The 15,322-nt window shown below is 40.2% G+C and overlaps 1 non-coding gene across 1 annotated transcript; it reads right to left on the bottom strand.

Annotated features, from left to right (window-relative positions):
• Positions 1-9,067: 9,067 nt before the first annotated feature.
• Positions 9,068-9,150, bottom strand: trnal-uag. The gene has a single exon. It is a non-coding gene; the product is annotated as a tRNA-Leu (tRNA).
• Positions 9,151-15,322: the final 6,172 nt, after the last annotated feature.

Below are 15,322 nucleotides of genomic sequence, written 5' to 3'. Positions count from 1 at the left end.
TGGTTTTATGTTGTGACATCCAGCCTAAAAGGATTTTAAAGTACATTAAAATACACAACCTCTTTATGAACGTGTAACGCACGCATTCAAGCCATAAAGTGTCCAATGTTTCCAATGTGATGATTTGAAAACTGGCAGTATGAGGGCAGCATGGTGGTGCAGTGGTTAGAGCTGTTGCCTCCCAGCTAGAAGGTCACTGGATGTTAAGTTAATTTAGGTTAGGTTAGGTTAGGTGTGAGGGAGAGATTGAATGGTTGTTTGTCTCAATGTGTCCCTGTGATGGACTGGAGAACTGTCCAAGGTGTCCCCTGCCACTTGAACAGTATCTGCTGGAGACAGACACCAGCTCCCCGTGACCCAGAAAGGAGAAGAGGGTAAAAGAAAATCATTTTAACTAAAGCTTTCCTGAAGGTTAATTTCATATAATCGGTCCAGAAAACCATTTTTGGCCAAAAGATTTCCTCTGCAGTGCCACGCCTGAAAGACTTCCCTCCCACTGCAGAGACTGAAACCACACAGAGGTGGCAGTAATTAGGACAGAGACTTAAACACTGAGGTACTTTTCTCTACTCCTGCTTTTAATGACTCACAGTTGGTATGCTAATATGTTCTCTGTTGTCTTGTGTACATTTGTGCATCCCAATATGCTTCAGCTGCTCTTTTATGTCTGTCCAAATGCCTCCCAAGACTCCCCCACCTTCCCTTTATTACATTCTCCTGCACTCACCATGACTTTATTGCTTTTCTGTTCAGCACATTCAGCCTAGTTATCATTGGGAAGGACACTGCACTTCATCTGTTTGTTTTATTTTTGCATTTACTTATGAATGTGCCAATGTTGACTCACATTAGCCTGTTTATTCTGACTTAATTACTAATCGCAGCTCTCATCCTCTTATGCTAACTCTGAACAAACACATGATCTTTACTGGTTAGCAGCTAATTAACAAGGAGTGATGAAGGAATCTGCTGTCAAGAAGTAGATCCCATATTTGATTTAATGATCAACGAAACGTGAGACTTGCCTCTGGAAAGAACTCAAACAGAGCTCCGTAAGGTAATAAAAAAAAGCAATTTTTATTGTAAGTTATTGCTGGTTAAAAGCATTTTTTAGGAGCAAATTGTACAGGCTGCTTTCATGCAACAGATTTCAATATTTATTGGAGCATACGATGAAGGATATCATCCTCAAAATACTACAGATAGAACCAAACAAGCTTACACTCATTTCTGCAGTACTACAAACACCAATCAACCACACATACAGCTTCCTGGTTTGTTACTTTTTCATTCCTCGCTCCCCGTTGACTCACTTTCTTCATTAAACATGCTTTGATGATGCCAACATGAGAAGAATGAAATTAACGATGCTCACGGGGACATGTTCTAAGGACCGAGACATTGTTAACGTCATTGTTGAAAACACGTTTTCCTTCTCAGAACAGGAAGTTCAGGATGGTTTTACGAAAATACAAGGAAATGGGTGACAAGTAATGCAGTGTTAGGAGGTTGTTTTTATTTGGAGCATATCTGTGAGTTCAGATTTCAGAAGGATTGTGTGGCTGAAGTTTAACGAAAAGGCTGTCTGTATCTCTCTAAATGTAGCAAAATGCACATTTCAGAAGTGAGTCTTTCTACAGCAGCAGAGTGGTCAGTCTTTGTGGAACTGACTAATTAAAAAAAGTTAAATTACCAAATGAAAGAAAATATCTGTGAGCCATGATTTTATTGTTGTTTAGACAATAATGAACTAAGTTACACAAGGCTTAGTTTTTACAATTAGAACAAACTCACTTTTTGTTGTTACTATTTCCTGCTGCTGAAGGTTTTTGCTCATGTCTATACGTGTATGTCCTGTTAGCAAAATATCTCATGAACCACTCTCTGGATTGTAAAGAAAGTATTATTATTGGATGTGCCTCTACAACTTTGGAGTTAGCCCAATTCAAGATGGCTGCCACAGCTATCTGATCTTAGTAGACATAAAAATGGTTCAAATTCAGCCACTTTTACAAATATTGACCTCATGTTTGTCGTGGTAGTAGCTGAGCATCATCCCCAACTCATCCTCCGAGTGCAACACATTACACAAGATGTTTACTTCAGACTTTGTCATTAAATGTTGGTGTCATCCCAGTTTGTTTGTTTGCAAGATACATCATGAACCCCTAGATGGATTTTAATGAAACTTTCAGAACAAGATGGCTGCCACAGCAGAGAAAACATTAGAAAAATAAAACAGAAATAGCTACAACTCAGTAATTTTTTCAGGTATGCCTTTAATTTTACAGGATTTTATTTCATTTTTTTCGTCTGTACCAAAACATTTTCTTCTGCTCTGAGTCATTACAGCATCCCACCAGCAGATGTCACTGTGGTTAAATGTTTGACCAGGTGTCGGTCTGTTTTAGGGTTTTAAAATATTAGAAAAATAACAGCAAACTAGCATTTGTATTTATTAAAAAAACAACAAAAGATTGAAACAAACTCTGTTCTGTTTGACTTTAACAGATAAATCCTTTCCTCTGATGTGATCTTTTTAAGCTTTTCTAAAGTATCTCAGTGGACAGGTCTCAAACGTCAGTCTGTAATTGTGATAAACTGCAGATTAATGAAGCTCAGAATCTATTTGGACCTTTCACTCATATTCTTTCATGAATCTCTTTCCATAAAGCTGTGATTTTGAGTTTAATGTTGATATTGCTCTTGCCCCTCCAGTAAAGAAGAAAACCAGGATCTTTGTGGCTCATATTTTTATCTCGGAGGAGGATTTTCTCCCATAAGGAGACACTGATGCAGTTTATATGCGTAAAGGTATTTCAGGATCATTTTTTATGTCGTTTGTTAATAGGAACATTCTTGTACAATTAGACACAGTAATAAATTATTTAACTCACTTAAGAATAATAAAAAAAAGATCTTAAGGTGTGATCCTCATATATCTAGAAGCTGATGACCTGGGGAAAAAAATAATCACTGGCATTGCTGCCGTGTTCCTTCCCTCCTCCTTCCCCTCTTCTGCCTCAAGGTGACTCCTCCATCTGCACCCTCCCTGGTCCAGCCAATCCCGCTCTCTGCAGAAACCCAACGGTCCAGTAACAGGAGTCTGATTCTCACTACTCAGAGCTGTTGCTGTCTCACCTGTTCCATTAGATGTCCTGAAGCTTTATAAGCACATTAATCAGAGGTGTGTGTGTGTTGCACTCATGCTAGCAGTGTTTGTGGAAACCAGTCTGCAGTCTTCTGTATTCCATTCACATTCCTGACGCCTATTAAAGGGATGGTTCAGATCTTTTGAAGTGAAGTTCTATGGAAAGGTTATGAACAGCTAATATCTTACCTGTAGTGGATAGTTCTTTGTAGTAGATTGCTGCCATCTTAGAACAACAGTCTCAGAACTGTCATGTAGCCATGAATTTATTGCCATCAGTTTCCCATTGAGCACTACAGCTAGTTGCTACTGCTGCTATTTGTACTTACAAAGAACAAATTATATAAAAATAAACATGTAATACAAAATTATCATCTAACTGAAAACTATCATTTGACTGGACTGGAGTTTTAAGAAGGCAGCAATTTACTTTGGTCTTGGCCCCACTCAGATTAGCCATTAGCTCATCAGTCTGGTCAAAATTAAAGTTTGTTTCTCCAAATTGGGGTCATTCAAAGAGCTATCTTCAACAGGTAAGATATTATTTGCTCATAACCTTTCCACACAACTATAAAAGATCTGAACTATCACTTTAAGGTTAAGGTGTGTCTGATCTGGCATCCATGTTTTATTTACCGTCTCGATCACTTCTCCCTGTCAAAGAAAGAGGAAGGGGATGGAAGGGGGACGAGTGAGGGAGATATTTAGATTTATAGGAAAAGCGGGTGAAGAAAATGGATGGATATTTATAGATTTATTTAAAAAGACATAAAAAGGGCGGGGTGAGCTGGGATCGACTGGTTATAGCTGAAAAAACATTAAACATTTTAGCATTTAACACCAGAGCTTTAGACAAACATATTCTTATCTTGAGAAATTAAATTGTAGCCATTTTGATCAACCCTAATCAGCTGTTGATCTGCATATAATGATTACGTTTTGAGAGTTTCAGTGGCTTATGAGATATTTTGCTGACAGACAGACAAACACACACACACACACATTATCACTAACCCTTTGGAGGTGGTCAACTATGATTTAGAGACCATCATTTATCAGTGTTTACTGATAAACTGATAAAAATACAGTCCATATTTGAACAGATTAAATATTCTTTTGCAGCTGTTTGGTGACCGATGGCCATGAACTTGTTCGCCTGTTTCCAGTGAGTGATGTTGCTGCCGGTGCGGACACCTGTACACTGACAACCTCCTCTGTTTACTCAACAACACAAGAACCCCAAGGCCCGGCCACCTGCAGCAGCAGGCAGAGGGGCTGCAGCTGCAGCCATCACTCTGTTGTTCAGAGCTCGAGCCTCTCCAACACAGCCACACAGTCATTTCACCCTCCTCCCATCACCTCCCTCCGTCTGCACATCTCTTTCATCACTCCTCCTTCATATTCGCGCACACTACCTCTCTACCTGCTGGCTCAAGCCCCTCCTTTAACCCCCTTCGATCATTTCTACCCCTCTTTCACGCTTATTTTTTCCACCCTGTACATCAGCTGAGGGTGCAGATAAATACACAAAAGAGCAGAAGCAGAGCTGCAGAGTGATGGAGGGGGTGGAAGCCACAGGAGAGACGATGAGAGGGGAGGTAAAGGGAGGAAAAACAGCATGAAATAGTGCAAAATGTGAGGGGAGAACGGCGTAAGAGTGGAGTGGGGATGGAAACCGCGGGGTGAGAGGAGAGACTGGCTAATGATGTATTGATTCAGCTGTGCCTGAGGCAAATAAGAGGGAGTGCGTGGGAGGAGAGGAGCCACAGCCCGCAGATGTGTGCAAACACCTGGGTGGGATGGGTTTTTGTTTATGGTGAGCTTACACTGACACGAGGAGAGGCAGGATTTGTGAAAACTTGGCATCTCAGCTGGGCTTGTTTACACACAAACCCTGTTTACACTTCTAGCAGCTCTCGCATATGAAGGAGCAAGAAAATATTAATTGTATTTCATCTCAGAATAAGAACCGTCAGCTGTCAGCTGAGACTGGATGAATATCTAAGCTTCTGGCTGTAAAAGCCAGCGTTTATACAGCAGCTGGACATTGGGGATCACATTAGGTGAGATCCTCGAGGGGACAGAGGCTCACTAAGGGGAGGGAAGATGGAGGGATAAAGTGGAATTAATTGGATTTTGTGTTTTCTCTCTTAATAATGCATCATTTGTCCATGCATGTAAGTCCCTGTGGGCAAACAGGTGAAGAAGGTTGATTATTAAACACATTTCTGAGTGAATCATACAGTCTTCATTGACTGGAGGAGTTGATGGAGACAAAGCAAGAGGTAAACATCTGAAATATCACAGCTGGAATTTATTTCACAGCCAGCAGGGGGAATATTTTTTAAATCAGAGATAAACATACTGATTTAGGAAATTAATTTTGCACAAATCGGGACTGATCTATTTGAATTTCTTTGTTGGTTGTTGTGCCATCCTTTCCCGCTGAGCTGATATGATGCGTTTCCGCCCCGTTATTAGAAGTGAGTTCATGTGTAATTCTGACTGAGGCAGCGGCTGGAACAATAACTCATTCAAGCATCACAGTCTTTGAAGCCAATTTAATTAGGCTACCCTATTTTCCTCCCCTCCTACATCATATTCTCTCTCGTTCTTTCACCTCCTTCACTTCTGCTCCTTTTAATCCCTTTTACCTTATGGCAAATAAGCTACAAGCTGCTGAATCCTTATTGTTAAGGAAATGATCCAGAGTGAGATTGTGAGCACTGAAATCCCAATCAGATGTTTTACACGTTGTGTCTTTGTTACGTTGCATCCCTCCCATCCCACTTTTCTACACATCTCCTTCCCTTTCTGAGGTGGAAGAATAGGAAAACACGAGAGCATTGGGAATATATGAAGTTTGGATGAATGAGGATTTGATGGCACCTCATCTGGGGACACGCTACCATCACTCTGATTAACAAGAAAAGCCATTAATTTGTTTAAGAGGACTTACGAGCCCCAAAAGGTTTTCATCCCCTGATGATGGACAGATTTAATTCTCTACACTGTTCAACATCTCCTAAGTGTGTCTGCTTCATCCCTGATCGCTTTCAGAAACACACAAAGACAATTATTGCTTTACAACAGCTGACATCAGTGCATATGTCAGCCAAAGCTTTGCCCGTTTGTCAAAGAGGCACAAGAATAAAATAACACCAGCTAATATTGTTTTAGGAATTCAAACTCACTGTCTAATGCAAACTAAAGTTTTTACCAAAGCCCACCACGTTATACATCTTCTTACTAGTTGTTTTCAGTGCCTACCCTTACTTGTTACATCCTAAAGCAGAGGTTTAGTCAGGTCCAATTTGGTCAACATTTGGCTTAAAATGACGGATTGTGAAGAATGAGATAGTTCATCTACAGCCAATGACTGGGTTAAACTTTTTGACTCAATATTTGGTCAAACCAACCCAACAGCTTTAACACAACAACTGTATTATCAAAATAACCCAGCAGTTTTTAGTGCATATAAACATCTCTTTTAGTCTTCTTTATGCTTCTTTTCCATAAATTACTTTAATTTTATGAAGCTTTCACTTGATGCCGTACATATCCCTTCCTGTAGTAAAACGTGTTGAACAAACATTCTGCAGATCTGATGAGATGCATCAGGGTTTAAGGCTAGTTAGTCTCAGGGTTGTTCACTTTGTGGTTCTTCTTAATATATCCCTGCTCCATTTAGACTTCATAAACAAAAGCACAATTGCACTGATGGTCCCTCAACCATAGTGGCCTGCTGACCACTTATGTAGAGTAGTGAGGCAGCAACTGTGCCTTTAAAAATGCATTCAGTGTCTCTGTGATGAATGGTTAGCAGCAGCAGCAGCAGTCTGTGGATGCAGAATGTCTTCATAACTCAGTATAGTGGACTGTATTACAGCTGTTTGTGTTTAGAAGATAAATGAGCCCTCCTTCAATATGAGAGTAAAGGAGGCTGAGCAGGTTGACCTCCAACCAGAAGGTTTGTAGTTTGAACCTGACCTCTCATCATGTTTAAGTGTCTTGTTGCCTCCAATCAGTGTGTGATCATACAGAGAGAAGCACTGGAGGAGAAACACTTTGTAAACCCAGATTAAGAACGTAAACCTTTTTTTGTTTTGTTCATGATAACCGACTGAAAAACCAGATCCCAAAATGCCATAACTGTGACAGTGCCTCTGCTCCCCGCCTCTCTGGAAACGGATCAATCTTCTCACAGTGTCTCACTCTGTGTTGTTTACGACCCTTAGTTGACCTCAGCCATTCCTGTTACTTACAATTTCTTCTAATCATTGTAAAAAATGGTTTCAGAAGTCCTTTTTAACATTATGCAGAGGTGAACTTGGGCCAGAAGACATCAACGGCCATAAAACCCCTTTAAACACCTTTAATGTATGGAGTTTGCAAGTTCTCCCCGTGCAAGAGTGGGTTTTCTCTGGGTGCTCCAGTTTTCTCCCACAGAACAAAAACATGCAGGTTAGGTTAATTGGTAACTCTAAATTGTTACTGGGTGTGAGTAAGAAGTGAATTTATATGACCTGTCCAGGGTGTACTCCATCTCTCACAAAATGACCACTGGAGATAGGCACCAGCTTCCCTGCACCTATGTATGGAAAGAAAAGAAAAGAAAATGGATTGTTAACTACTTACTTGTGTCTCTCCCTCATAAATTCCTCTGACCTTTCTTTTAAGCATTAAAAAAAATTAATAGTTGAACACACAGCAGCAAAATAAGAATCATGTGCAACAACAAGAGTTATTGGTAGCAATACATAAAACAGCTCGGAGCGTAAATAGACTGCATTTATATAGCTCTTTTCTAGTCTTTCTGGCCACTCTAAGCACTTTTACACTACAAATCATATTCACCCAATAATTCACGCTCTCACACACCAATGCACAGGCTCAAAGGGTTCAGAGTCTCACCCAAGGACACTTTGGTATGTGGTGGGGGAAGCCAAGATCGAACCTTCAGTCCTCCCTTCAGTAGTTAACTATTCTTCCTTCTTAAGCTACAGCTACCAGATACATACCAGCTATTAACTCTGTAAGAGCAGGGTAACAAATCACTTCATAATAAAGGCCAGTCCCAAAATATAGTCCCCATGGTACATACCTGGAACATACTGGGTACCAGATAAGAATCCAGTATGTACCCAGGACATACAGACCTGTATCATGTATTGCTACCAAGTCAACACCTAAAAGAAACTATGTATTTTCTTTCATTTTACTAAGAAAAACGTCCCAGTGGTTTACATGGAGGGGGTGGGACTTTAAACATGTACTGGAACCAGCCTACAGGGAAATTTTCAGGACCCCATCGGGTGTCTGGATTTATTCTACGGTTGATGGCTGATGGGAAGAACGAGGCAAGAAATGGTGTGGCTTGAATAAACCACCTAGATTGGTAGGCTAAGCTGGATAGTTTGTGTGGAACGTGAGTGTGAGATCCCGTATAAAGCAGCAGTGCAGCTCCAGCTGTCTGCCTGAAAAGCTTGCAGGCTCGCCTCATATTCGTTTTGTAAAAGCCAAACCTGTGTAACAGCAGAATGAATAAAATTGATAAAATTGATGTGCCATTTGGGACAATTAAGTGACGGCCATTTATCAAGTTCTTTCAGCTAACCAATTTAGTCTATAACAATCACTACTTTGAATATCATTGAATCTGTTTTTACAGAGACTATAGCTAATTCAGTGGTTAGTGTCGCTTGTGCAACATAATATTTTTTTACTTTCTGCTAGATTTTGTTAGTTCTGGATTGTAGCAACATCTCTATCCACCACATTTCAAACCTGATAAAAACGCTTTTTTTCCATTTACCTGGACCACTGAAACAAACCCCCTGTGTGAACAGTTTGTGCAGATGGTGATATAGAATAGTCACAATGTCTTTATCATAAAGTATTCAAACAAAATACAGCTGTCAGGAGTGGGATTTGAACCCACACCTCCAGTGGAGACTGCGACCTAAACACAGAGCCTTGGACCGCTCAGCCATCCTGACCCTCCTTCAAATATTGAAAGTTGTAGCATGAAGAAGCAGCCTTTTTTTATGATGTCACATGTATACGCTGTGGATGTCTAATCAGTTATTCACAGATTGTTCACATGTTTTCCTTAGGCTTGTAAAGAAAAACAGGATTGATTGTAAAAATGTGGTATGTTTATTTCATTATGAAACTTGAGAAAGGATTATTGTGTGCAAATATTCAACATGAAAAATGATTCAAGCATTTTTAACAAACTATTTCTCTTTTGTCTTACAGGAGAAGGGTACTCTGCTGAGGGTGAAAGAATCTTTGAACCGAGTAAGATAAAACCTTTCTACACCCCAAGGTTTTCCCTCCCAGCAATATGAACGTCCCAGTTTGTTATCAGACTTCGTTTAAAGAGAAAGCCTTGGCGGGTGACTGCAGTTCAATTTGTTTGCAGTTCGTTTTTGCAGTCAGTTTGTTGTAGTTCATTTTTGTTTTTATTGTGTGAAGATCTTCTGTAAAGAGAAACTGAAGTTGAGAAATAACTTTTCATACTGTTAAAAAAAGAATAGCTCTAGTTTGAGCATCGCTTGTCGCCTGCTTCCTGCAGCATCAGCTCCTCACTGACCCTCTGCAAATATCCTCGCTCCTCAGGTGACCCTGGACAGAGCGCTGACCCCTGACCCTCAACGGGCTCTGAGCCTTAACCTGCCTCCTTGTCGAGGTCCTGTGGAGGTCTGAGCAGCCTCCAAGTTCCTCAAAGACGAAGTGACGACTGACCATCCACAGCTTCTGATCCGGTGAGGCACCTATAACTCTGAGTGATGGGACAGATAAAGGAAGAAGCCATTTTGGTTCTGGCTGTTTCATTTTAACTGATGGAACTCGATAAATAACATTTATTTCCAATCTGATGTTTCATCAAATCTGACCCGGCAACCTGACAGAATAAATATTATCTTTTACCAAAGTAGTTTTGATGACCAAAAGTAGTATTCCAAACTCTTGTGCAGATAAGAAACCAAAAACATTAATCCTAGAATCCAAATATTCTGTCCTAAGAATTCTTTTGGATTGGACCAACAAATAATCACTATTTCACCTCAGATTATGAAAGTATTACTTGTTGCTGCATTTCATCTTGATAAATCCTCATTCAAAGTAATTATTTATTAGTCATTCTTCTTAGATATTCCCCAAACTCTTAGTGATAGTCTTATAATTGTTGTGTCATGGTAATTGTTAATCGTTGAGTCTATTTCATAGATTTATAAATTCAGCTTTTTAAAGAATAATCAGTCTGTGGTTTGGTCAGTCTGACCTGGTGCCCCTGCTGTAATGAGAGCTTAATATGTGGTAAGTTGAAGAAGTTATCATCCTTCCTTATCCCCATCTATCTGCTATATGTAAACAGCCTGTGCAAAGAGTATATTTGAAGGCTGCTCTTCACTGCTTTCTGGTAGATTTAATTGACACAGAATTATAAAAACATTTCAGTCCATTGTACTGGATAGAAACTGCACTTTTACACTTCCACTGAGGCTGATTCAAGACCACTGAGCAAACAGTCTGTGGGATAGAAGAGCAACATTTTGAGTCATATATATATGTTACATGTTTACAATTAGCAGCGTAAGGATCTACATAAATATGATTGGATATATTGCTGACACCAGGGTTTTGCTCCTCTCAGAACACACATGTTGGCCTCGCTGTCAGTCATGCTTTCATTTCTGTTCCTCCACAGTCTGAGTCCTCATCTCATGTCATCTCAGTGCTTCTCTCATCATTTCCTCTGTGTGATAGCTTTCACACACGCCGCGCTCGCTCCAGAATGCGAATGAGGCTGCTGGAAAAAGGTCATTTTGAACAACCTGCCAATCATAACCCTCACTTCGACTTAGACGACACGCTGCAAACGAGCACCTGCCCCTGTGATCACATACAGTGCGTGCGGCTAAACGCACATGCAAGTATGCAAATAGCAGAAGGTTCAGTTCTCCTTGCAGCATGCTATGTTGCAGAGGTTTTCCCCTTGCAGCAGTAAATAAATAATGAGGACGCTGTTAAAATTCTTACAGTATTCCATCGCTCTGCTGCGATCAGCCTCCTGCTTCCATCTAAAGGAAGGCAAGGCCTCGGTGGAATGAAAGACTTTCTTATCTTTTGTTTTGTTTTCATATTTTTTCAACCCCAGTTTTAATCTCTCCTCTGTTCACCCCCTTTGTCACTACCCTCCTTTCTCTGCCATGTCTCAAAAACCTCTTTTAGCTGCCTTTTCCTTTTACACATGTACGCAGAATATTTTCAATTTAAATTTTAGAAAGATAAAAACTCAATTCTCCCCTATCTTGAAAACTGAAGATGCCGACCATGTGTGGCACGTAGTCTTACAGTGGAATGTAAATAGATTTATAAAATAAGGGGTTAGCATTTCTGGAAGGAAATCAAATTGTTTGTTGCCTTTCTCGGAAGATCATCAAATGTTGAGAAATGACGAGTTGTAGCCATTTTGATCAAACCTTAAAGGTGAAATGAAAAGTGTTTTGAAACATAAATCAAAACAAAGTCATGAAAGGTGCTTGTGTTTTTAGAGTCTCTTATTTTGAAAAAAAAAAATACACAAATTTAAAATTAATAATCAAAGACTACTAGGGTCTCTACAGCATTTTCTGTCATCACTCAGAAGTGTGACGTATCGAGTGCCAAACACAGAAACACCAACAAGTCAGTAAATAGCAAATATGGACAGTGTGGAAATGGTTCAGTTTGTTGCATTTAATTGTGTGAACAGACCCAAAACTCCAACAGCTGTGTCATTCTTCAGCTTCCCAAAGGACAAGAAAGTTGGATGGATGTGGTTCGTTTAGCTCCTGGTGAAAATTACAACCCGACGCCTGGAAACTGACTGTGGAGTTAATGTTTTGAAGAGAACCACCTGAAATACAAACCTTCAGTAGAAGAACCACCGCCTGTCAGATGGACATCAGCCGGATAGGAAACTCCTTGAAGACTGTGTGACATCACTGTAACGTTTGGGGGTTCGTCTTGTGAAATGTGGGGCTTGACTTCCTCAACTGCATCACTCCAGTTCAAAAAACAAAATGTGTTTTCAAACCGGTACTCCTGTTAACAAAACTTGCTTCTTCTTCTTCTTCTGCTTCCATTTTCCCTGATAAACACTGACAGTAACCTCCTCGGTGTCCTACAGCGGCCTGTCAAAGCTGGCCCCGCCTCCCTCTATGTCACCAACCAAGAAGGTGACTCCGCCCACACAATCACTTAACCTCAGGACTTTGACACAAAAACTCTAAAAATATGTCATTAATGTTTGAAATCAGAGAAATGGACCACTGCAGTGTTTTATATTAGTGTTTGACTAAAATAAAAACATGAAAACTCATTATTTTGATATTTTATTTATTTTTCCTTTTAAATTATGTGTGAATATCACGCAGTATTATGAGACGCCACACTTGAAGTATGTGTTGTAAACAACACTCAGCTACAATCTCACTGAATTATAGCTAAATATCTATAGAATTGACTGAATTATAGTCATGTTTGTGTTTTATCAGGTAAAGGTCAGTTGGCTGTAGGAGCCATCTGAAATTAATTTGCTCCAAATGTTAACCACTTGTAGATGTACATCCAATGATTATTTCCTGAAAGTTTCACTAAAATCTAACCAGTGGTTCATACTAACAGATATGCATAGTTGACTCCAATTACTTATTAGGAAGAATTTTAGATTAAAAATCTGTTTTTGCTCAAAACTTGTGTTGGGTATTAGCCTCAGCTATGACCACACCAAATTTCAGAGCAATATCTGTAAAATTGCCATTTTAGTGTTTGTTAGGATGAGTCAGCTGTGGCAGCCATCTTGAATCAAGTTGGTTCCAAAAGTCAACCAGTTGTAGATGCACATCCAATGATTACTTCCTATGAGTTTCTTTAAAATTCATCAAGTTGTTCATGAGATGTTTTGCTAACAGACAGACACACAAACACAAACCCAGCTCCTACCTAGCATTTCAGCTTTTGCTTTGCGTTTCTGCTCGCCATTCATGTTGAGTTAAGAGGTGAAGAGGTGAGTCGGGACGAAGGTGGAACTCGGCGGAGGAATTAAAGGGCGTCGACCTCCGGGTCGCGTGCCCTTTCGTTCAGGTGAGGATTCAAAGATGCAGACGTGAATAAATGCGAAACGATAAGCGCTGGCATTTAAGCGGGATCCTGATGTGAACTGTACTCCTGATATTTCAAAGTAAAAACATACTGTAACACTCTGGCCTTTTGTGCTGCCATAAATAAAGCTGGCAGATAATAAAGGAGGGTGTGTGTGTGTGTGTGATGGGGGGGGTGCGTTCAGGAATAGGTGTAAGCCTGTTGAACCGCTCAGAGCCACCATGAAATCCTGTTTCAGCCCGGCTAATAGAAAATATCCCACCAGGGGAGGCTGAACGTGTGCGAAGGAAGGAGGAGATAAACACACAGAACGAGCGGCTCTTTATTTTGGACCAGGTGATAAATGGCTCCGTCTGATGTGGCAGATAGAGTATTTTTGACAGAAGCTCTCCTCTCTCCTGCACGGCCTGCTTCACCCCTCCCTCCCGTCGAGCCTGGAGGCGTTTGGCAGGAGCACTGCAGCCAGTGTGCCTCCAGTCCTTTTTTAAAGAGGAGACATTAATTAGGTGTTCTGGGTGTGTCCGTACACCCAGAGAGGAGAACTCGTACTGATAGATACCTCCCGGGACAAGCAGATGTTTAAAAGGAAATATCTCCATATGTGTCCCACACAACCCCCCCTTCACCACCAGGTCATTGTGATGACTGCAGGAAACCGTCTCCGCTCCACCACAGCTCTCCCACACGCTCATTTGCATGTCTTCTCTTTGGCTCTCCTCCATATCTTCCCATTTATCCCGTCACACCTGTTATTTCACTTGGTTCTCTACTCTTCCCTCCATCAGACTTTATAATCAGCACCGTTCCAACTCGCCACTTTAAATAAACAAATGTGCAGTACTACAGGCAGTACTTTTTACCACAAGTGCAATATATATCCCCATTCAAGTGTAATGTATATATATGGTCTTATTCTTAGTCATATCCTCAGTTCCGCTGTTTACATTCTGCTGTTTCTCTCAGTGGTTTGGTAACAGTTATTTTATTATTCTGTTGTTTTTTATAGATTTTAATTTCTTTTGACCTTGTATTAAGCGCCTTGAAGCAAATATGTTTTTGCCTGTGTTTGATGAATTACAAAATATCTCACGAACCAACAGATGGATCTGAATGAAACTCTCAGAAAGAATGAACATTGGATGAACATCTTTAACCTTTGGAGTCAATTGCAAACAAGATGGCCGCCACAGCTCTGCGACCTTAGCAAACACAAAAATTAATATAACTCGATATTTTACAGATATTGAGCTCAAATTTGGCGCGGCGGTAGCTGAGAGTCATGCTCAACACACGCTCTAAGCTTTAACTGACCAAGCAAGACATATTTGTTGTTAGCAAAATATCTCGTGAACTACAGAATAGATTTTAATGAACCTTTCAGGAAACATTCATTGGGTGTACATCTAAAACTGATTAAATTTTCGACTCAACCAAATTCAAATTGGCCGCCACAGTCAACGGACCCTACCAGACACAAAAATCCTCATAACTCAGCCAAGTTTATTTATAGATATTGTGCTAAAATTTGTTATGGTAGTAGCTGAGCACTGTCTCCAACACATACTTTGAACACAACACATCTTTGCTTAAAATCCTGGGATTAGCTGCTGGAATCAACCCTATCTGTCTGTTAGTAAAATATCTCATAAACTCCTGCACGGATTTTGATGAAAGTCTGCCAAAAATAACTGTTGGCTGTACATCTACAGATGATTAACTTTTGGAATCAACTCAAGTCAAGATGGCCGCCACAGCAAGCCAACCTCAGCCTACACAAAACGGGCCATAATTCAGTGAAGTGTACAGATAGTCAGCTAAGATTAGGAGCAGTTGTAGCTGATAATCATCCCCAACACACACTCAAAGCTCTGTCAGATCATGGAAGGTCACGTGAGATATTGTAATATCACATGAGATTGCACAAAATTTTATTTTCAAGACTTGACAAAAAGACTATAACGCCATCAGTTTTTTAAACATAAAACAATCTTAGCCTGAAATTCTAGCATGAAAAGC

The sequence above is a fragment of the Kryptolebias marmoratus genome, linkage group LG8 (genome assembly GCF_001649575.2).
Source record: "Kryptolebias marmoratus isolate JLee-2015 linkage group LG8, ASM164957v2, whole genome shotgun sequence".
Classification (NCBI taxonomy): Eukaryota; Metazoa; Chordata; class Actinopteri; order Cyprinodontiformes; family Rivulidae; genus Kryptolebias; species Kryptolebias marmoratus.
Note: the sequence above shows the minus strand (reverse complement) of the source record. Positions and strands in the feature narration are given on the sequence as shown.